Genomic DNA, 24575 nt, shown 5'->3' on the forward strand with positions numbered 1-24575 from the left:
ACTGGATCGGGACCCACAGGTCGGTTGCAGGAGATTTTATTAGGGTTGCAGAATTTCTTCCGTCTTTCATTTAACGTTTATATCTGCAGTACACTTTTATGCCACATGAGGGAGCCTGAATGTTCGTATTGTTCTGATAATTGTAGCCTACTTATAACATGACCCGCTAGCTGTACATTATCCCGCATATTACACGGCTACTTACTTAAGAAATTAATAATTTGACACAAAAATGGTCCGCTATAGTCCGACATCAGAACTGCGCCCATAGCAACGGCCTGTTATACATAGCAACGGTCTACTATAAAGAAATAACAGACCATAGAACGCCGTGATTGACCAATCACAATCGAGTATTCAACAAAGCCGTGTAATAAGAAAGGCTAGTGTACATTTGTGTTTATTTTACAGATGAGAAGAACAAAATGAGAGCCTGTTAACTCCACCTAAATACATTTATTTAATCTCTTTTATAAAGTATTTAACATGTGTATATGTTTTCAATAACACTTGCATAAAAAGAAGTTGAAATGTATCAAACGTATAGCTCTTCGAAATGAGTGGTTTACCTATTCAAGATAATGTAATGTGATGTGGAAATGGCAGTAAAAATGGTCAGCAATGTTAATTTATGCATGAATTCGCTCTTCTGCAGCAGCAGGGCATTTATAAATGCTTACCATCAAAACTGCCAACATCTATTGGCTTTTCTTCCTTTTGTTCTTTCAGATATGTCTAATGTTTAACACAAGATAAGATAAGAAAGGACTGTATGCCAAAGGGAAATAAGTGAAAAGGAACTCCCCGTCGGGGAATCGAACCCCGGTCTTCCGCGTGACAGGCGGAGATACTGTCCACTATACTAACGAGGAAGGGTTCTAAAATGAGTAGAGCAAAGGGTTAAATATTTAACCCTTGCCCTACAGCACTACATTCCAGTAACCTGAGACAAAGCAGTGCACTATATCAGCTAATCTCCCATGTTTTACTGATGTTGCACAGTCATGAGGCGGCTTAAAAAGGAATAATACTAAAAAATAGCAATAAATAGCAAAAGAAAACAACCCAGGTGAAATATATCACACAATGGTACACTAAAAGAGATCTGCTTTGCTTTGTTACGCCTCCCCCCACGCTGTTGTAGACATGTACATTTATCAACCCTGCATCTTTTGCTTTTTGCCTATATCTCTCCCGCTCCCCCTCAATCTAACTCCTGCGATCCCTCCCACTCACGCCCACTCGCTCTCAATCTCTCCCCGTGTCCCTCACATGCTGCTGCAGTCAAGAGGATGAAATCACTCTATCAAGCGAGTGGAGCCTCCACTGTCACTGGCTTCAGACAGCTCCAGAGAAGGCCGTAATTAAACAACTCGAGCTCTGGTAATTACCCTACAGTGGCCCTAATTACCCCATTCTCAGGGTGATTACAGCCTACCGGGGGAGGGGACCAACGGCAAAAAGCCCTCCCTCTCTGGGTGAAAGGGGGTAGAAAGGGAAATAGTGGTGGGCCTTTAATCCAGTGTCACTGTGGAAATAGAGGAAATGAGCAGGTACATTGAGACAATAAAAAACTATCTTGTTTTTTGAAGGGTTGAGGGGACAGAACAGTATGTGCACTGGAAATGAATCAGAGATTCGCCACGGAGAACAGCGTTCATAGCTGTACCTATGAAAAGTAATGCACTGTAATTCGTATATCTCTCACGAAATCAATAATACGTGTAATCATGAACCAGGAAGTATAAAGAGCAACAAAACAAACGCTGTGTACGGAGGAGGTGGGTCAAAAAACGGCACACATTGGTGTGTTCATACCCTGTGTGAAACCAGAAGTTCATGTTGATTCATTGATTACGTAACTTCCGTACTCAAGTTACGCTGCTTGTGTAGTTATTTTAACCCAAACGTCGACTTATTGGTCACGTAAATGGACTTGCATTTACATAGCGCCTTTCTAGTCTTCCAACCACTCAAAGCGCTTACATACGCTACATGTCAGCATTCAACCATTCACACACATATTCATACACTGCCATGCAAAGTGCCATCATGATGTAATCTATATAAGGTTTAAGTATCTTGCTCAAGGTTACTTTGACATGTGGACTGGAGGGGCCGGGGATCGAACCGCTGACCTTCTGATTGGTGGCCGACCTGTGACCTCTGAGCCACAGCCACACATAACATCCACACTTAAGTATATACTTACGAAGTTATTTTAACTTAAACGTTGACTGATTTGTCACATAACTTCTAGGTTAAGCCCCTTCTATAGTTATTTTAACCCAAAGCATGATCTTTTCCTAAACCTAACTAAGTAGTTTTGTTGTTCAAGTTTATTTTGAAAAGACTGTGATAAGCGGAAATAGAAATTGTCACGTGTTGAGTGGATATTTGAAGGAAAACAAATAAGATATGATAAGATATCATGCGAACCCTTGTATATTAAGTATACGTTGAACAGTAAGTAAGAGGTGTTATAATAAAACACAGAATCCTTGAGTGAAAGTAAAAAGGGCAGCAGGATGCAGCTGTTTGGGACTGTCAGAATAAAGGCTTTGTGCCCTCCACACAGAGATTACAACCACAACAAGATCGAAAGCTGTTCACACTGATGTACCTTACACCTTGAAACTTTGCCAAAAGGTTACAGTCTATCGCGTCCATCATGCTCTGTTCAGGAGGGTATCTTACACAGATCAGCGCATCTCCTCTCTGTCTCAGCATTTTTAATACAAGAGGGGCTCTGCTGCTCTAAGCATATCGCTCTCCTCCCTCTCTCCTTCCCCCCCTGAGGACGTGCTGACTGGGGGGAGGGATCGATGCTCCGCTCCAACAGACACCGGTGTGTCGATTCAGCAGCGGGGCCAGAGGGACAAGGTAAAAGGGAAAGAATAAAGTGACATCTCGACTAACTCTGAAGAACTTGTGGCCTCCTTTGTGAAGGTGAGTCATTTTATTGCTTACAGGGACCCTCGGGACCACCACAGACTGGTCCCCGTCCTTTGGTGGATGGAACAATGCAGTAAAGGTGAGCTACAGCAGGATACGTTCTGCACCACAGAGACAAATGAGCCCAACCCCTTTGGGTGTAGATGATTAAGTATAAATCTGCCTTTTAAAGATATCTTTTTGTTTGTTCTTTGAAATAACTGCCTACTAATCTTGACCACCTATCCACCAATTTGTGTGCTCTGGGTCCTTGTTTTGTTTGCAACACGTTAGCACATCCCTGACAATGGTTTCGTGCTATTCCAATGATCTACAGGTGGCGGTAATGCGCCAAGAAACGCAACAATGCGCCGACAAAGTCAGGGGAGAAGAAGACTAGTTAACAAGTTAACATGCTGTGCGTTCCAATACCCATACTACCATACTATTAATACGCCAGAAAAATATTTAGTACATCCCAATACATAATATTTCAAATGCAGGATGCCAAAAATACCAGGATGTCCCACTACATCCGGTCACATTTTGCAGTATAAGCCAGCATGCACCCATTTTCTGGCTATTCTGACCCATAATCCTCTGCGCAGCGGATAAATGAGCAAGAGGGTCAAAGTTCAAGGTGCAATGTTATGACGAAGTAGTATATCCCAATTGTATGCACACTGCATGCAACAGTATGAACTTTGTAAGGGCAGCTGCGTCATGTACTACAAGTAAAAAATGAAAAGTATGCGATTTGAAACGTAGCCGTGGATGTAAGAAAAATGCAGGTTTCAGACTTTTAAGAAAAATCTGCTTTGCAAATGTTTTATGAGGAAGAAAATAGATTTGTTTTGACCTCAAGGACACTAAATGCATGAGGTGAGTAAAACTGAATCCAAAAAAAGAAACTTTGTTTAAAAGAAAACTCTACAGGGCACCTTTAAGTAACTGTTAATAATACAAGCACTTCCTGATATTGCTTCTTATTATAAGCCTTTTACAGGCAAACCACTGTGATGCTTTTATGGTGAAGCAGAAACAGATGAAACCTAAGACAACTTTTGTAAGTTCAGACAGTGGAGAGATGACAGGAAATAAGGGGGGAGAGAGAGAGAGAGATGGAGAATGACATGCGACAAAGGCCGACGACTGGACAAGTACCGAGGACGTTGCGGTTCATGGTCGCCGCCTTGACCACTAGATCACCACAAGTTTAACATGTCCTGCTATTTCCCTTCTGTGGAAAACCTCTCTCAGCGTGCCCATATCACAGGCTCTGAACATGGTTTCTCTATTCGACATTCAGAGCATCAATATAGCAGCAAACATGCTTTCCAATCTGGAGCGCCTGTTACTCCTTCACGGGCCGATGATGCGGCGCACCTCTCTCATCACATTGGCATGATAATCTTGCCGCCACACAAAGGGGTGAAACCAAAACTCAAGTGCGTCTTACCTGAAGTGTCCCCTTTTAGTGCATATGAGCGTGCCCCACTGGCTAGCTCACGGCTGCCGCTCTGCACTGCGCTCATACGGCGGTAACAGCTGATAACCCCATCCCGACTGACGGCGCCAACGCGGAAGCATAGCACCCACCGCTCAGCGCTGTTGCCGTTGTTTGCTGTTGTTTGCACTGTTAGCGCCGTTAGCAACTGGCTCAGCCGTCGACATGTTGAGAGTCGTTGAGAGGCAATAGATATGCTCTCAATTTCACGTTTAGCACCTTTAATGTAACTCCTACTTATTGTAATAAAACACCCAACCTGAGTTTTATTTTGACCAGACAGATATCACAAAATTGCAGAAGAAACAATAACTGAATTCTCTTTAAACCGCACTGAACAGGATGCCAGAACACGCCGAGCACCTTAGAGCCAACTGTAGCCATAATGGGGATTTGTTTTGTCAAAGCAACAGTACGACGTCATTAGCATGCATTTGGCATTATTTATACGTGGATCTGACTGGGACATCTGCTATGCGTTGAGTGAGTGAGGAGGGCCATTTGAGTGAGCGTGCTGAGGATCCTGATTGATGTCGCACACAGCGGAAAGTCCCGGCGGTCCCATTAGCAGCTACAGTCTGCATTACTGTCACGCCCGTCAGCCATGATAGAGGATTGCTCCGCCGCCACAGCCATCAGTAACCTGCTCCGTCTATGAAACGACACGCAGGGACAAATTAATCGAATGCGGCGCTTCCCCAAATGAACACCGGTTGAAACCGGAGACGCAGAGCGCTTTAACGCGGCCCTCGGCCCTTGTGAAACTGCTCCCATTTCCAGCGGCGCGCATTTGGCATTCATCAGAATCGATATCACCTTTCACGGCCGTCATTGCCTCTGTGGTCCCATTCTCCAGTCGTAACAATTCACTCGGGATTAATAAAAGAGGAATACTTCAAAATATTTACGTGACAACACGGTATGGTATTATGTACGTCGAGCAGGTTCAGTGCTTTGTTTTTGCAAGAATGTGTCCAGATGCGAGATTTCATTACTTCCTTTTTCTCTCGGGTGAGTAATGATATTGGCCTTGTTCACAGGTGCAACGCGGATGAGATATGAATCACCGCACAAGTGGTGCTTCAAAGGTCACTCTAACATATATAGTATGTCTGCTGCAGAAGAGTACGCTACACTAACTAGAAGAAAAGTTCACAGAAAAAGATATGTCAGTGTTGAACATTCCCAATTGGCAATTCCCATAGCCTCTGGCATGTCTGCATTACCCACAAAGCCCAGAGGACATTGCCATATGTCATACTAGTTCTCTTCAACTCCAATCAAATGTCTCTGGCTGTTTAAACATCTCCCTGTTTGACTACACGAGACAACACAGTAAAACAAAAGGCTTCTTGTGCCCAACTAGTGTGTCTCTTGCCCCCAAAACAATTAGCTTCATACATATGACAACGGGCGCTCCGATGTGCTTTGTAGAAAAATAATTTACCCTTTCGATCTAATTACCCTGATCCCTCCCGCACCCAAAGGCTTCCGACTCACAATGGAGCTGTTTATAGAGAGCTGTGTGGGGATTTTAGTTGACATAATTGTGATGAATACGCAACTGAAGCAAGACAAACAGGCATGGATATTTAGAATTCCACAATAATTGAATTAAGACATGACAAGATGTATCTTGTGTTCGGGCATGTTTCCTTACAGAAGCTCCAGTTATTGAGAATCAACAGAGCAGGCTTCATCTGTTCATCTGTATTTTTCTGCATCAGAGCATCTACAGGCTATATAGAGTGGCGCAGGGATGACGTATTTTTGTAGGCCAACCTGGAAGTTAGAATCACACGGGTCCCCTCTGCAAAAAGCCAATGGGATTTTTCCATTGGCTTTTTGGATTATTGCAGAAAATAAGCTCTGTGGCAAACACACCTTTGTCATATTTACACGTTTTGTTCAGCAAGATAATCTCCACAAATGAACACCACTTCTATGATTTTTGAAGTGTGAATGCAATCGCCTGACTTAAAAAGCTAACATTAGGCTATAAAAAAAACTACACCATGGTCGCATGAGCGTGAGTATACACAACGAGGCTGTTGCGTGATGACATTTAATAGTCTCATTTAGCCACATGTTGGCGAACTGCCTTTTTTTAAGACATGTAAAAGCTTCAAAATTCACGAGTGGGGTATTTACTGACGTATTTTATAGCGTAGAACAAAACATTAAAATATCTTAAGCTTGTGTTAACCACAGGCCTTCTAATTACGTATTCTTACAGTCTTATACTTCAACAGTTTTACAACAAACTGCGACTTTCTTGACTTGCAAAATTATCTTTTAACTTGACAAACATCACACGTGTGATTTGTGGCGCAATTCAAACGGGATCAAAAAATCATTTGTCCCTCGCCGTTAACTACCGCAACGTTTTTTCTGAATTAAGGGCTGCGTTCCAAATCGCATATTTTTTCTTTTTACGTTTAGTACATAATGCAGCTACCCTTACAAAGAACATAGTGTTGCATGCAGTATGCATACAATTGGGATTACTACTTCGTCATAACATTGCGCCTTCAACTTTGACCCTCTTGCTCATATGATTGTGGGTCAGAATAGCCAGAAAAGCATGCTGGCTTTCATACTGCATAGTACTGTACATACTGGCATAGTAAATAGTATAGTAGGATGCGTATTGGAAGACACAGAAGGTCTCATGGTTCCTTGTTTGTGCATGTGACTGCGTATGCATGTGTACATCATAAGTAATTAGTCACGATGTGACACAGGCGACTTCATGAAATTACTGGGAAACACAATTTAATCAGTGGGGGACTCCGATTACTTCAGACAACTTCAAAGAAGGAGAAGGAATGTTTGTTATAGAGGAGCTGATGATAATCTGAACTCCGCAGGACTTCTTCAATGGGGAAGAAGCACAAAAGGCCGCCGAAGTCAAGCCATTCATGCTTATTTGCATGAAGTTTTCCAGCACTACTTTTAATGTAAACAGTGTTGCTGATACTGTGCGACAACAACGCAGACGCTTTCTTATAGATCGAGACTAAATATGTACAGAAACTGGAGGTTGATGCTTTTGTGCATTTTGAAATGGACAGACAATGGGAGTGCGTCTTAGTTTTAGTGCAGGGAACGTACTGTAACAGAGACAAAGTTGACATTTGACACAGCGATGCTCCTGCAAACACAATTGCGCAACACTTCTTGCAGAAGACACATGTTAAGTTCAGCCAAAGGACGCACACTTAAGAACACAAACTCCATCGCAAAGAACATGGCAACTTAAAGCCTACTTTCAACACTATCGTAAATCCACCCCAACAATGCTACTGACAGCCTTTCTCTCTCTCTCTCTCTCTCTCTCTCTGTCTGTCTGTCTGTCTCTCAGCCTCTGGTGGACAACAAGGAGAAAGCACAAGTGGACAGTGGTGTCAGTAATGAGAATGGATAGCAGCTCGGCTACACCCGTCTCGGCCACATTGATCACACGGCGGTGAAGAGTGATGGAGCTCGGCGCGGGGGGAGAGAGCAGTGTGCATGTTCTAATTCTGCTCAGATCCATTTTAATTTGGCTCTATATTGATAACTTCTCCCCTAGAACGCCTTTTGTAGCAATGCTTTGTGCATGTTGGAGTGCAGCACAGAGTAAACACCCTTTTTACAGTATTCATCATTCTGCAGAAAGCGGATGTAATTGGAGACAGTTATGGATGCATTCGTGACTGCTGTGCGTTTGTTCAAGTGCAGTGATCGCTTCCGACTGAAGGCTACGTCGATACGTGTATTAATGGTTACTCTGGGCCAAATAGCTGAGAAATGAATTATTTAAGTTACTTTAACGCTCGGCTGGCTCGGAGATTGTCGCCATCGATCAGAACGACCACTGGCGTGTCACTGGATGATGCTGAGGCGGCAAATGCAAGGGCTTCATCTTGGTTGAGGACTTCATTTTACGTATAGACGAATCCGGCGACCGTTTTTTGTGTGTTCCGCGATCTAGCAGCGCCACCATTACTGCAGTGGCAAGATGTAGTGACTCAACTGTCTGCTTAACCGTGTTAACTGGTGACTTTCAGCCGAAAGCATCCATGGTTGTTTGTAGTAACTGGTGGTTGGTATAGATAATAAACACAGAGGAGTATGTATTTTAAATGGATTAAGGTCAAATTGAAGGCCTTTACGAGGACACCTACATGTTCTATTTGTGTTTTCAACTGTGGTCACTAGGGATGTCACAAGAACCGATACTTCGGTACCAAGTCGATGCCAAAATTCTAAAAAAAAGTGACGGTATTCTTTTTCTACAGTACCGAAGGAACCGTACGATGCCTTTAATGGTCATTGGTAGTGGTGTGACAGTGAGGAAAATGTTCCCACCGGTTAATAAACTTGTGACAACACCAGTGTTACCGATTACACTGGACATTTTACAAGAAGAGATGACGATGTGCAGAGCGCTGATTCTGATCTTTACCGTCGGGTGGCGGTGTGTCTGGCCTCTCCAGTAGCGCTTTTTCTGCGGGTGCTCCGTGCACACCGGCTGTGACTGCTCCATCCACCTCGTGGCGATTACCTCATTAATGTTATGTCAACAAATAGGTGCGTTTGCTTTTCACTTCGACAACAAATCCTCTGCCTCCTACTCCTGCTACTCTGCGCTGACAGACCAGATGCGTTCAAGGTCAGCATGTAGCGTCCGTCGTCTGACTATCGATTGATAACATGCCGCTGATACGCCAAAATGAACAAAATGGGTCAATTCTTTTATTTATTACTTAAAGGCTACATGCCTCTGTTTTTTGTAATGTTCAAATGTTTTTTTTATTTTAATAAAAGAGTACGTGTTGAATTACATGGGATTTATTGTTGTTTTTTGTTTTTTTACCGTGGTATCGAATTTGGTATCGAGAATCGTGGAAATTCACTGGTATTGGTATCGACTACTAGATTTTTCTGGCATCGTGACATTCTTAGTGGTCACTACGAGCAACCGTGACGCAATCGGCTGAGAGTCACCAGTTAACGCGATTAGCAGACACTTTGAATGTTTGTTCTGTTTGTGATGCCGACAGATTAATGATGTTTACTTTGTGGTTATTAGGTTGCCCTAGTTAGAGCAACATTATATTTCAGAATAACGCCACTGTAAGTTGATTGAGTTCATTTATTCTGTGGGACCACTGCAGCCCCAAGACAGTGTCAACTGTGTTAACTTAGCTGACGTTGCTTGTTTCACCATGTCAGGTTAACATCGCAGCTGAGGACTGCTCAGGTTCTTCCCGAACTCCTATATATCGTCGTCAAAACTAATGTTACACAGAAAGAAAAGGTAAAAGTAGAAAATTTCACACTTCTCAGGACAGCTTGCATTCAAACGTATGCGTATTGTAGGGAGATGTCACCGCAGTAATGGCGACTTGTTTACTTCCGGTATTTCCCCGGATTCGTCTATAGATGTGTGGCCTCTTTCCCTCTTTCTCCGTCCAGTAAACACACTTCAAGTCCTCATTCCGTCTCTCAATAGGTTCCCCCTCTGTGTGTCGGCAAAAGGTCACATTTGATCCAACACCATTACCCTGTACTGTTTCCCCCTTCTTCTATCCTTTACTCCAGTCCATGCCTCATAAATGTCATCCCAGTCTGTCTAAGCATTAATCTCTATGAGGCTGGGGCCCAGTGACTCTCCAAAACAAACCAGTCTTGTTGAACTGCTCCCCTGCTGAATGGTAGAAGCTTGGCAGAGCTAGAGGAAACAGAGAAGTATGGATTGGGAGGGAGGAGGGGTGTCTCTGTCCATTTTTTTTTTTTTTTTTTTTTTAACGTCGTGCAGCAGCAGCAACAGTGGGGTCTCCAGTGGGAAAAATATCAGCAGCATTATGGAGTGGGGCTGAGCCTGCCATCACTATCAATGAGAGGAAGAGGCCTGTCAGAGCACACAAAGGGGAAAAAGACACAATCCCAGACAAAGAATAACGGGAGGGATGGAGGGAAGGAGAGAGGAAAAGAGGGGAGAGAGGGAAACAACACATGAGGAAAGCGAGAGAACGGACAAAGAGAGGGATTAGAAAGCGTTCCAATTAGAAATGGAGGAGCTAAAGAGAGCACTGATGAGAGACTTAGATAAACCACGACAAAACACAAAGAGATGGAGAAAAGATAGCGATACCAGAGAGAGGAAGACAAAGAATAAATAAGAGTGAGCGAAAAAAAAAAAAAAAGGCACAGGCCAAAGAGAAATTAATTAATGACTTTAAAAGAATGAGGCGAAGAGGAACAATAGGGAGAAAATAGACAATAGGAGACAAAATTAGATGAAAGGGAGAAAAAACGTCCTGTCACAATGGCACATCAGAGCCCGCATGTGGCACCACTTGATAAGACGAGTCTTTGCCACCTTCCGTGCTGGCACCCGACTCCCCCCCCCCCCCCCCCCCCAACCATCTGTGCCATACAAACACACCAAGCTGTCCGTCAGCGGCTCGAGCTCACGACAACGCCAGTTTTTGTGACATCAGCCCGGAGTCCGGCGGCTCCCGATGACAACGAAAGGGCCCCCGGATCTGTGACATCACCGCAAGTGAAAGGTGCCAAACAGTTAGCTCCCACAGAGGAGGTTTTGAGTCATGTGAGCTGGGGGTTCCAACCGCAGCGGCCTAATGGTTATTCTGGACAGGGCACAGAGAGAAAGACTTTTTGAGGAGCTGATCGACCTCACGACTCTCAAGTTCCGCTCTCCTCCTCCCTCTTTTCCTCTCCCCTCCATCGTTTTTCCATCTCAAGCGGCTGTGAACAGCTGTGGGGTATTTGAGTTCGGCTTACACGCTGCCCAGCGGGGTAGCGCCCGCTGGCCAGGAATGACTGACATCTGACAAAAGAGGAGATAGGCGTGGAGGCACAGCGTGTCAAAGTTCGACACAAGGATGAATGACAAGTAGAAATCTGCTCACCGAGAATAGAACCTTATGTCCTCAGTGATACCCCCATTGACGCCTCGAAGGAAATGTGTGACTTGATGGTAAAGAACGGGGTTTGGTTACAGTCATTCAGTTCAGTAATGTCATCTAGGGCTGCAACTAATGATTACTTTCACTTTCACTTTTGGAAGGATTAATTTGATCTATGAAATGTCAGAAAATTAGGGCTTTTCCTCAACCAAAGAAATTCTTAGTCGACTAACACTCATAAAAATTATCACACACGACGAATCGACTAAAGAAATCTTAGTCGACTAAGACCAAAACGACCGATTAGTCGACTAATAAACAGAAAACTAAACAGAAAATAGTGAAAAATGCCTCTCACATTTTTCCATAGCTCATCGAAATGTCTTCAAGTTGCTTGTTTTGTCCAACAAACGATCAAAAACACAAAGATATTCAATTTACAATCATAGCAAACAGAGAAAAGCAAACAGATTCTCACATTTAAGAAGCTGGAATCTGCAAATATTTAGCTTTTTTTTTGCGTGACAAATGCCCTAATCCGACAATTTTCTGATTGACTTCTAAATTAAATCTCGTCATCAGTTTAATCATGTCCAAATAAAGACTTTTTTAATAAAGTGTAACTCTGGGCTCAACAATAAGGCTTGCTCAGGGCATGTAAAATGCCATGTCGGGCTAAACACATTTTTTTTTTTTCAGAGCTGATGATGGAAGCAGCTAAGGAGTTAGCCTTCTTATATACTGTATTGTTGTTTTACCACTGTACAGCACTTTGGTCAACTTTTGAGAGTTGCAAATCCACAGTATCGATCGGGCACTCACGAGAAAATGGGGGCGGGTAAAGACAAAGTTTAGGAGCTGAAGTGCAAGCGAACATTTCAATTATTCTGGAAACAGCAGTTTAGTTGGGTGACGTCAAAGAAGATGTGGGTTAAACTCCAACTATGTATTGAGCAGTTTTCCGCAAGTTTGAGAGCAGGGTGAATAAAACGTGACAATTAACTTTAGTTCTTTGTTATTATTTGATAACCTCTAATAAATAAAGAACCTTGTAACTTTTAATAAAACCATTATTTATTATTATTATTTTATTGTGAATAGGCTGCACGGTGGTGCAGTGGTTAGCACTGGCGCCTCACAGCTAGAGGGTTGCAGGTTCGAATCCGGCTTGGGACCCTTCTGTGTGGAGTTTGCATGTTCTCCCCGTGTTAGCGTGGGTTTTCTCCGGGTACTCCGGTTTCCTCCCACAGTCCAAAGACATGCAGGTTAGGTTAATTGTGGACTCTAAATTGCCCGTAGGTGTGAATGTGAGCGTGAATGGTTGTCTGTCTCTATGTGTCAGCCCTGCGATGGACTGGCGACCTGTCCAGGGTGTACCCTGCCTTCGCCCAATGTCGGCTGGGATCGGCTCCAGCCCCCCCGCGACCCCTAACGGGATAAGCGGTTGCAGATGGATGGATGGATTTTATTGTGAGAGAAAGTCTTCACAAAATAATTTAGCATAACCATCAGAAATCCAGAGGCTAGCATCACAAGTGCTATTCATGCTCTCCCTCTTTCCCACCTCAAGTTATAGGAAACGTAATACTTCCACTCAATCAATCCTTTGCTGTATAATCCCTCATCCTGTGAGAGCATTGCCATATGTGCTTGTGTGTGTGTCAGGGAGCTTTTTGTGAAAAAACACAAAAAGCAAAAAAAAGGTACAAAAAGTAATATCATACCCATGGCAACAAATCAATTATCCCAGACGAGAAGAGTGAAAGGGGTGACAAGTAATGGAAAAAGATTAAATGCCTGCAAGATATCCTCAATTTGTCGCACTTTGTCTTTCTCTCACACACACGCACATATATTACATGACCTATCACAAGTCTCGATATCCGGTAAAGTTCCCGCACTGCCTGGCAGTGTATAGGAGAAGCTATAACAATGCTTCCTTAGCCCGGGCAGGTATCCAAACAGCCTCCGCAGGCCTTTGATGAAGTGTCCTGTCATGATGTCAGCCTCCCTAGCTCACCTGGGACCTCCCTCACTCTTAACAACTCCTGGCTGAGAGGAAAAGAGTGAGAAAAGGAAGGAAAAAGGGAGGATATAACTGGCCTCCTCATCTGCTTCTCCTCATTCCTTCCCTATAGCCTTGCACTACAGCCAAATAAATAACAACAAAAAACTCAGATATAGATTAATTCTTATCTCCTCTTTTCTCTCCTTCCTCCCCCTTCCCCTTCTCCTCCTCCTCCTCCTCCTCCTCCTCTTGGCTGTCAGCAGGTTAAAAAATGGCTCGGCACTAGCGAGGGAGAAACAATTACTCATGGCGCAGGCTGTATAGACATTAGAAGCTCTGTACTCCTCTGCGATCTCAGGGCCATGTGTTTCTAATTAAACGGTGCACTGGAGGAATTATCAAAGCTTAGGATTGCATAATGAGCACTGGCAGAAATCTGCGGCAGGCAGTGACACTCTTTGTGTCTCAGGAGGAACGCGGTGGTTAAAATGAATTAAAATGGAAGCGTGTCAATAAGTGTCTGGGAGAAGCAATGGGTTTTTTTGTTGTGAGAGGATTCCCTGATTGTATCTTAAGAGGTGTTAGATGCAAGAGATTTGCATCATCACTTAGGAGAATCAGTTGTAATATTGCTAAAATCTGAACTCAAGATTAAGGCTGTATTCAAAACCGCCTACTACTGAAGAACGCAGTATACGTACTGCGTTCCTCAGTAGTATGAGACAGTTAAAAGAGATTGATTTTGCAGTATGCTAGGCCAGGCTTTAGCCTTTAAACTCGTACCACTATTGCAATATTATCGAAAAATACAACTTTTTTCTGTTTATGACCAATGTTTGTTTACTTTATAAGATGCTGCAGGTTTAGCTCCACCACCCCTTAAACATCCCGGTGAAGTAAGACAAACAGGATCGTCAACGAGGGGAGACGGTAAATATAAAAATACAATTTACTAACCGCTTTTTCAGTTACCGCAACAAAATAGTGGAATGATATCCCTACAAATATTAGAGTAATGTTAAAAAGGGTCATGTTGTGTCAGCAGGTATCTCTCTGACCCCGTCAAAGGCTGCTCATTCCCTCTTCCCGCCTCTTCATTCGCCACTGCCTGCTGCTCCGTAGCCGGTCTGTGAGCGTCACTGGCCGGCTGGCGAGCGAGCGAGCTACGCCCGCGGGCGATTGTGGAGCTTTTTCAACTCCAAAAAGGCAGATAATCACAGATTCATTTTATAATGGACAATTGTGTTGTGAAGTTTGTGGAGCTTTTAAGATCCGAAAACATTGGAGCAAATGTTCAATTTCTTATCTAATATCGTAAAACTGCCAATATTAAAAAAAACACACAGTTGATTTCTCGCCTCAAGAATTTCAGAAGTGAATTTAGTGATGAAATAGCTATGAAAATGTAAAAAAACAAACAGTTTTTGGCTGCTGTTGTTGTTGTGACCGTCTCAGTACGACATCCAGGTATTTTTGTCATACTGTAGATTTAGCTTTTGTTTGCATACTACATGCTACATCTTGGTCAAATCACTACTAGTACAGTATGCGGTTTTGAATACAGCCTAAGTAATTCATTCAAGGGAGGCTTTTTGCAAGGCTGTTTCTATTCATAAAAGACACATTCTGCCTTCAGATCCCATTTCTATGCTTGTGTGATGATCACTAACACCTCCCCTGTTTTTCTCCTCTATCATCACGCAACACCAGTTGGCCAGAGACGGACATGGTCGATTTAGCTCGCCAAATGGAGGCATGTTCGTCCTTACACAGAGAGACACTTCTGTAATAGACATCGGGTCAGCTTTTGTGAAACATCACACATGAAGCCTGCACACAGACACGCATGTGCCGACCACACAAAGGACACTTAAATCCCGGTCTCCATGGTGATTGTTTTAGTGCCCATGTGAACTTGCCCCCTGCATCTGTTTCTGTGTTTGTTCCTTCTGAGAAAAAAACAAAACACAATTACTTATTCATAACCACAAGAGAATTTTCATTTTCTCTACACAGGCACCATAAATGAGCGCAATAAATACTCTGAATGCAACAATAAGAAATAAATGCAGGGGAACAAAGAGTTTCTGAAATTCCTTAGAGGCACACAATGTTTCGTTAAAAGCCTGTTCTTGTTTTACTGAAGAAATGATTCACATGTTTCGGCGTTCGCCACACCATCATCGCAGCAATCAGTCCAAGTTGAAGGTTTACACTTCTAACAAGGAGGGGAGTCTGGAAAGGGATGCCTGCCTGCTCAATGCCAAAAATGGCCACTTAGAGCACAGAGTCCATCTGGTGGATAAACGGAGAATCGCATGTAGACACTCGTCCTAATCCTGTTATTTTATTGCTGACTCTAGCCAGCTTTTAGTGTAAGTACACTGGAAGCAAATTAAATTCTCATGGGGTACATCTCTCATGCAAACATTATGTAAAAAGATAAGCCGGAACACACACAAAAAAAGCGTATACAACTCAATATGAAAAGCAAAGAAGACGCCAGGAGTAATGTGAGGCATGTGTGTCAGAGACAGTCTTAACTCTATGTTATGTGTAGCGGGGATCCTATTCTGGCAGAGGACAAGATGTGTGTGTGTAGAGTCATCCAGAGTTTCCTCTATACACACACACTTGCGGTCACAGTATTGGTGAAGCTTTCCTTGCCACACAGAAGAAACAGCTTACCAATGTCTGCTGAACTGTCTGAACAGCAAACCACACTCAGAGTTCAGGCTGTCACCAATAAATCTTTTTGCCCATGTAAAGCTCGGAATTCAAATCACCTGAGACGGAAAACCAAGAGGAAGTTGACTTTCAGAGATCTGTTTCTTTTTAAGAAAGTGAGTATGTACAGAGTTGCAAAAAGTCTCCCATAGTTCTATCCTATTCAAGCCATTTTTTTCTTCCTCTATTTTCTACTTTGTTTGCATTTGATACAACTTTTTGTTTATCTTATGTACATTTTTTTTTTTTAAAGAGGACCTATTATGTTTATTTTCAGGTGCATATTTTTCTACTAGAACATGTTTACGTGCTTTAATGTTCAAAAAACGCTTTATCTTTCTTATACTGGCTCTTTTCACCCTCTGTCTGAAATGCTATGTTTGAGCTCTGATTGGTCAGCTTGCCCACTCTGTTGTGATTGGTCAACTGAACCAAACTCTTCGGACTTCGCTCCTGCTCCGCTCAAACTAGTTTGAGGGCGTGCCAAACTAGCCGTTAGGCAGGTATTACGCAAATATATTATACGGCTTTGTTGAATACTTGATTCTGATTGGTCAATCACGGCGTTCTACGGTCTGTTATTTCCATATAGCAGACCGTTGCTATGTATAACATACCGTTGCTATGGGCGCAGTTCTGATGTTAGACTCTGGCGGATCCTTTCTTAAGAAAGTAGCCGTGTAATAAGCCGGATAATGTATAACTAGCGGGTCATGGTTGTGAAATAAACCCCTTCAGGGCAACGCAAGACCCTGTCAGGGTTTATTTTACAACAATGTTATCCCTTACGTGTTACTTGGTGACATCACCACATTGCGGAAGAAAAGGCGGGACTTCCAGCAAGGCGTTTCAGGCAGTTCAGGAGCAGCGTTTCTATGGGGGAGAGTAACTCCCTTTGGCCTGGACGTTGGGCTTTGCAACTTTTCAGACCTTTTACATGCACAAAAACACTACATAACACTAAAGGAAAGGGAGAAAGCACAAAAAGCATAATAGGTCCTCTTTAAACTATCAAGAAGTTGTAAAAGAATGGGATTTTAATCGTTTAACCTGATGTGTTTTTAAATGAACAAACCAGCTGTAGGACAATTTATGAACAAAGAACCGCCTCCTCTTAATTTAATCCCAGACTGAAATCACTTGCAGGACAAATAAGGTTGTTTTGCGGTCTCTAATAAGAGTGTTGGCAGCGCAGATTTTACTAACATTTTCAAGATTTAATAGCGCATGCAATTGAAAGGGAGCCCACTTATTTCTTTCTGGCCGAACTGCCAGGTGGGTAAACTCAAAGCGCAAGGCTGCTCTGCAGTGGTGTATCAAGGGTGTAGAGTGTACTGAGTTTCTTCATACAAGCATCGTATGAAGTGCTACTTTAAATGAAAAACCCTGAACCTGAAGCTATCTTTCTTTATAAATTGCATCAGCTTGTAATCATTTTATCTGCAGATGCTTCACAGATGCAGCAGCAGCAGCCGCCAGGGCCCGACAACTGCAACATTCAAAATCATGTTCACTGGATAATTCCTGATTTATTGAGACACGTTTCATCCGAGCCAGTGTTGAAAAAAAGGAGATCCAGATGTAAAGACTGTAATGCTCCCACAGCTGCACACCTTAAGGCCTGACACGCACCTTTCTCTCTGCAGACAACAAAATTAAGGTTGACGCTTCGAGAGCCGCATGCATAAACCCGCACTTCCATGCACTGTTTATGTTTCCAAATCTGCCTTACAGCTTCGGAAATGTCAAAATTATATTCATATCAAGGCTAAGATGAAGATAAATACCTCAAGCGCACTGCTGCCGTGAAGCTGCCAATTAGAATATTAGTTTTTGTAAACACATGATTTCCTGGTGAGCCATGGCACGGGGAAGTCCGTATGTTTGGTTTACATTCTTCTGACTGTATCAGAGGTATTTTAAGACTTTACTTTAGCTAAGGAATATTTCAGACATGAGCGATGACAGATGCTAGGGAAATTGAAGACGAAAAAATTGTTGGGAGGGATGTTACAACAATATTAAGGGTGACAAATGGCCAAGATCTTACAAGAGTTTTGCTAAGTAGCGTGGGATCATGAGAGTTGTTGTCTTCACCACTATTGCTGTCATTGCAGTCAGCTTGTCCCAGTTAAGATTCCTTCAGTGTTCATTATTCAGGAGGTTTTTACCGGAAGCCGAATTATCCGCAGAGGTCTCCTCCTCTTCAAAACAAACCTGACCTGGTGATTAAAACCAGTAAAAACACATTAACGTTAAAAATCTGTGTTTCTTCAACGCTGTTTGGTGGACACAGGACGTCCCGGAGGGGCTGCGAGCCTTGTTTGTTTCTCCGATAACTAAAGATCCAGATGTCCGATGGCTAAAATCGTTCATCTGGTTAAAATATATAGTTAAAACGACCAAAATCTAAAAAGTGTATCATAAAAATGTGTCTTAAAACTGGATTAAAAAGTCAATTTATGACAGCTTCTGCAAGACAACCACGACACTGTTGCATGCGCAAAGGGGATATGATGCCATTGACAGTTGGGCTGTGTATTGGCAAGAATCTGGCGATGCGATACGTATCATCATACAGGGGTAACGATTCAATATACTGCAATAGTGTAAGCAAGGCGATATATTGCAATTTTTTTTAATTTAATTTTAGGAAAACTGTAATACTATAAAGAACACACCAGAAATGCACAATTTTAGAATAGGCAAAAACAACAAATGTATACTGCATGCAAAAAAATACATGTTTTTGCATGTGATTATCATAAAGTGGGCATGTCTGTAAAGGGGAGACTCGTGGGTACCCATAGAACCCATTTTCATTAACATATCTTGAGGTCAGAGGTCAAGGGACCACTTTGAAAATGTCCATGCCAGTTTTTCCTCGCCACAATTTAGCGGAACTTTGGAGCGTTATTTAACCTCCTTTGCGACAAGCTAGTATGACAATGTTGGTACCAATAGATTCCTTAGGTTTTCTAGTTTCATATCAAGCTATGTAACTTCACTCTATCTGAAACTGAACCTGCTAGAACCTCTAAAAGATCGAACAAATGTCGGGCAATACTCGTGTGTATCGATATTTTCTTACATCCCTGATTGAAAGGCGACCAATTGAAACGCACTGTTACATTGAATAAAATTCAGATTTCTCTACGTTTGAAAACTGTTGGAAACATCTGGGATAATGTAAGTACACAACTCAAGAAATATATAACATGGGCCTAGTCGTTTTTACACATTTTATTGCAGAAAAGTTAGATATTATTCCTTTAATATTCAATTTTGATGATGACCAGACCAAAAAAAGTCCTCCCTCAGTAAAAAAGTAAAAGGGCTGTATACTATCCAATAAAATTGATAAACTTAGCAGGGATCTTGCCTACAGGTATCATTCAGCAAATGAGTCTGCTTTCTGAAACAAACAATATGCATCACAGTACGATGCCTGAGCTCATTTAGTCTGAAATCTCTACAGAATTTGATGCATTTTCAAAAATCCAAACATCTTTCTCCTCCCTTTCAACCAATTTGCCATCTGTCTTTATTGCCTCTATCTTGACTCTCAAAGCCAATGCGCTCTAACGGCACAGTGCCTCATGTTTAAGTGTTTACTTCCTAAAGGGCACTCGAGAGCCTGTTTACTGATTACAAGCTCTCCTTCTCTGTTTCTGTCTCCGAGCTCACGCCACTCTCACGACCAAGTCAAGGTCGCTCCCATGCTCTCCTCCGTGCCATCAATCTCAGAGGGATGAAGCAAAACTTCCTCTCACGCTATTCTGTTCCTGTATGATAAATACACTTCCCCCTCCAAATATATCATATCCGCTTCTTCCTCTTCTATTCATCTCGGAGCGTAAACAAACACAGGTTGGGCGGACTAATCTGTTTTTATACAAGTCTTATCCTTTCCGGTTGACGGCTCACACGCTCTTCATTTTCTGAAAAAAAACTGGCGTGTCATGTTTTTCATTGACTGGAAAGGTAGATGTTATTGATATCATGTGGATATCTCAAACACAAAACCGCATGTGCGTCAGCTGTACGCACATATATCCCCCAAAAAACTCCATATTCTTTAAACACTATGAAGCTGTGTGTATCTTTGTGCATGCTGACCAGCTGACAGAACAATCCATAGGGGTGTATAGAGACAGACTACCGCCAGCTTGTAAAAGTTTACAGACTCCAACCCACGCTTTAAACAGAAACACCACTCGGCCCCATATAAATTACAGTGTAACGACACCATCAGTGAAACGCCGAAAGGAGCCGCGTTAAAGTACGGGCGCTCCTGACATACTTGAAGCATGGCATTCCACAGCCTTGTTGGCTCGCTTCACCACATATAAGCAACACAACATCCATCACTTTGAACCCCCGGTTCTCAGACACTTCTCTTTGACTCGCGCGCTGGGAAACAAGCCCGTCGAATCCCGACTGTAATGTAAGCAAATCTGATCACGTACCACAAATCACAACAATCTATGGGTGTTACACAAACACGCTGATACACAAAGCTCGATTATGTAAGCAGGCTAATTTAACTGTCAGTATTTATCAAAGTGGTTGATGCTGGTCAAGTACACAATAGGACATCACTCTGACTTTCATATCGCGATCAGTCAGAGGGCAAAGACAGTCCAACTCCTGCTTTTATCACTCTTTCGCCACTATGGTACCTGTGCAATGCATCACAATGTGGTCGAGTAACCTTGTGACCTCCCCGCCATCTGTTAGGTATCAATCAACACCCTCATCAACACGCTCATCATCATTATCAGACAGCAGGCTTTTTGGGACGCCGTCTTGAAACACTTTCGGAAAGTTTGTTTCCATCTAAACTCATTCTCCCATGGACAAAGACCCTCCTACACACCCTGTGAAACACACACACGCATACCTCCCAAACCACAGCTTTCTCAACTCTGCTGTGGGGTACTGGGAAGCCAGTGAGAAACATTTAGGGGTCTGGGGTATGCACTCGCAGCTACAAAGAACATACATTTTAGAGGGGACATTTAAAGGGGCAGTGTGTAGGATTTGGTGGCATCTAGTGGAGTGGTTGCAGATTGCAACCAACTGAATACCCCTCCGCTCACGCCTCCCTTTCCAAGACTGCGCTAACGTGAGCCACCGAGTGCAAAACCAGTGGTAACTCCATTCGGCTTCGCTCAGAGGCCATCCTTACCATAATAACACTACTTTAGGAGCAACGGAAGTTGGACGGCGGCTGGCGGTACCACGGTTTTGCTCGGCGGCTCACGTTACTGCAGTTTCACGAGCGTGTCGGAGAACTATGGTGGTCTTCAGGTAACGTAATAAACACTCTCTAGAGCCAGAGTTTGGTTTGTCCATTCTGGGCAACTGTAGAAAACATGGTGGACTCCTGAAGAGGATCCACTCCCTGTGTAGATATGAAGGACTCATTCTAAGCCAATGAAAACACAACGATTCTTAGTTTCAGATGATTGAATATTAGATTCCATTTCTGCTAATTTATAGCCAAACATCTTTTTTTATGCTGATTTTATGCAATAATCCAGCAATTCACACGCAAAAAAAGTCAGAAAAAATAACCAGTAGTAGTAGCAAAAATGTGTTTTTCTGTTTTCCTAATCATTTCGTAACCCCTCAGATTTATCTTGCAACCTCTAAAGGTCCCGACCCCCAGGGTGGGAAACACTGCTTTAAGACTTTAAGTTGTCCCGAAACCACAAGACACACACAGGAAGAAATGAATTACTGAAAGCCTAACTTGTTGTGGAAAAGAAGTGTTGACTATTTCCAAGGACACTCAAAGAGGTAGATAAGAAATAAGTTATAAAATATGGAATAAAACATACTGTACATACACACATTTTAACATTCTTATTTCTATTTTTCTTGTAACTTCTCTATGTTAATATATATTTTTATTAAAAAATGGGATCACTGTAACGTAACCCAATTTCCCCTGGGGATCAATAAAGTTTTTCTGATTCATCTCCTTCCCTACGCCTTTGATCCCTGCAGAAATCTGCCAAACACATGTGTGGCCGGAGCTACTGCAACGTGTTGCAGGCCTGACGCGAGTTCATTGAGAGGAGAGTCAGAGTATGAGGGTCAGCAGAGATCTGATATAGAACTGGTTCTGCTCTGGACCACACCGGGGTCTGGACTTGAACCGCTAAATTTCATAATATAAATTGAGAATTAGACACAAATGTAGCTGCTCTGTTGGGAGTGGTTGGTGAGCGGTTTAACACTGGCAACACTGGAAAGGTACTCTCTGTCATAGGGCGTGGAAGTGGGTTATAAAACCCTCCAACAGCGAGCCTTCATCGATACCGACTTACTAACCACGAACAACGTCATTTTGTGTTCGTCATGGAACACGCTCACAGGCCCATAGTGTTTATGTGAAGGGAAATTCATGCACCCTCTAGTTTGTGTACATATAATCTATCTTATAATTTAATTTTTGGACCTTGGTTGACAGTCATGTTGCTTTGAAGTCCATTTCCAGATCCCTTTAATAGCAGACAAACACTAACTGACATCAACCACATTTGTGGCATGAGCGTCTGTAATTATGATGGACTTAACTTTCGAAGTCCTTTCCCATAAAGTTATTTTGTTCGTATGTTCAAATGGCTTCAGGCAGGTTTAGTCAGACAAAGACCCAATCCTCGGACACCGGTGTAATCCAACTTTCGGTTCAGGACGAGTCACTTCCTAATGCGGACATGTAAACAAAGGCGCGGTTTCAAAAACCACGCCAACGCGATGAATCCTTAACCACACTTGTGCAACTCCAGGCTTATTACATTCAGCACGAAACGTGTTAAAGAAGTCCGTTCCCACACAGCGTCTATTATGCTAAAAGCACCGCAGTATTCGATCACCACAACTGAGGTTTAAGTTTTTCTGCACATATTGAACACAGGTGCACACGCTGAGACAAATAGCTGTGTTTTGCCAGAATTACGTTTTTACGAGAGCTCCACAAAAACGCCTTATAGACACAGAACAACACAAGTGCGTGATAGCACGGCAGAACTGTACACAATTAAATGCATTTAGAATTTAGAGAGTTTGTTTTTGCTTATTTTCCTGGAGTGATTTACTTGTTGTACTCTCAATCTAAGGCACATGCAAAACACACGATCACAGTCAGCAGATAAACGATATTGCAACATGTGTTGTTAGGTAACTTCTCAAGCTGCCCCCATTTGAAATATCACCCCTACGGCTACAATGTGATGAGTACGGAGGGTGTAAGAATGTGTGTGTGTGTGTGACGCAAAGAGGCCTCAACACATGGGAGTGGTGAATCTCCAGCTGTTCCTAATTCTCCCTCATGGGGTCTTTTTCTGGCAAAGGGTGTAAACCGCATGCTAATGTTGTGTGTGTGTGTGTGTGTGTGTTTCTAACTTGTCAGCATCAGTGTGCCATCGCAGTATGTGTGACATCTGCAGGAAATGAGAGCCATCCTCCTATAGCTGATGAAGACAAAAGGGGACTGACAGACTCCATGGGCTCGCTGAAGCCAAAACTGCTGGAGAACATCCAAACTCTTTTAAAAACGTTGTGCCCTTTTTTCCTCCTTAAATGGGTGACAATGATAGATCGCTCCGAAACCGACACAGTGTCTCGTAAGTAATCTGGAGCTGCGGGGGAACGGAAGAGAAAAGGGAAAAAGAAAAAGTCATACTTCAATGACAAATAGATAGGTCATATGGCAACAATATAGCACAAACAATAACGTGCGGACCATCTATGTGCAAGGCATAGTGTTTAATATATGGAGACTTTGCCTCAAGAAGACCCCTAAAAACCCACACTGAACTTCACTAGCTCTGGATAATGAATAAATGTGGTTTGAGCTGAGAAGGCCAACAGATTGTTTTCCGATGTGGAACTGCGGGAGACCCCACACGAAACGAGTGCTTACACAATGTTCTCTTACCGAAGCCCACACACTTCATGATAATGTAACCAATCTCAACCTGAGATCTGGCTCCAGCTTACATTATCTCGCAAGACATTTACACTGCTTATTGTGTGTGTATGCTGGAGGGAATACAAAGAGACGGATTTAAAAAAAGATTCACACGAAACTGTGGCTGTAAAAAAAAAAAAAACGCTGAGAATAGTTAGGCTGATAGGACGTTTTTATGAACTATCGTTATCGGTGGAACTGGGCTCTGATGGTGGCCGATGGCTGCACAGCCGCCACCGGTCATGCAGGGACGTACATCGCTGTTCTGCATGGCGGAAATCATAAACTGTTACTTTAACTGTTGGCGTTCTCTCTTCTAAATAATCCAGCCACGTAACCATTCATCCATTCATGAAATGAAATTGCACACCTTTGGATCCTCCTGACCCCGGGTATAAGCACAAACATTACTGGTTCAATGATGTAATCCACCAAATCACAATTCAGGATGTTCCTCTTACGAATTATTACATTTTGTAGTGACAAAAAAATGGA

At 42.8% G+C, this 24575-nt stretch overlaps 1 non-coding gene across 1 annotated transcript; it reads right to left on the reverse strand.

Moving 5' to 3' along the window:
* Nucleotides 1–800: 800 nt before the first annotated feature.
* Nucleotides 801–872, reverse strand: trnad-guc (transfer RNA aspartic acid (anticodon GUC)). Its single transcript has one exon. It is a non-coding gene; the product is annotated as a tRNA-Asp (tRNA).
* Between the last annotated feature and the right edge of the window lie 23703 nt (nt 873–24575).

Source organism: Sebastes fasciatus, chromosome 23 (assembly GCF_043250625.1).
Source record: "Sebastes fasciatus isolate fSebFas1 chromosome 23, fSebFas1.pri, whole genome shotgun sequence".
NCBI classification, from domain to species: domain Eukaryota; kingdom Metazoa; phylum Chordata; class Actinopteri; order Perciformes; family Sebastidae; genus Sebastes; species Sebastes fasciatus.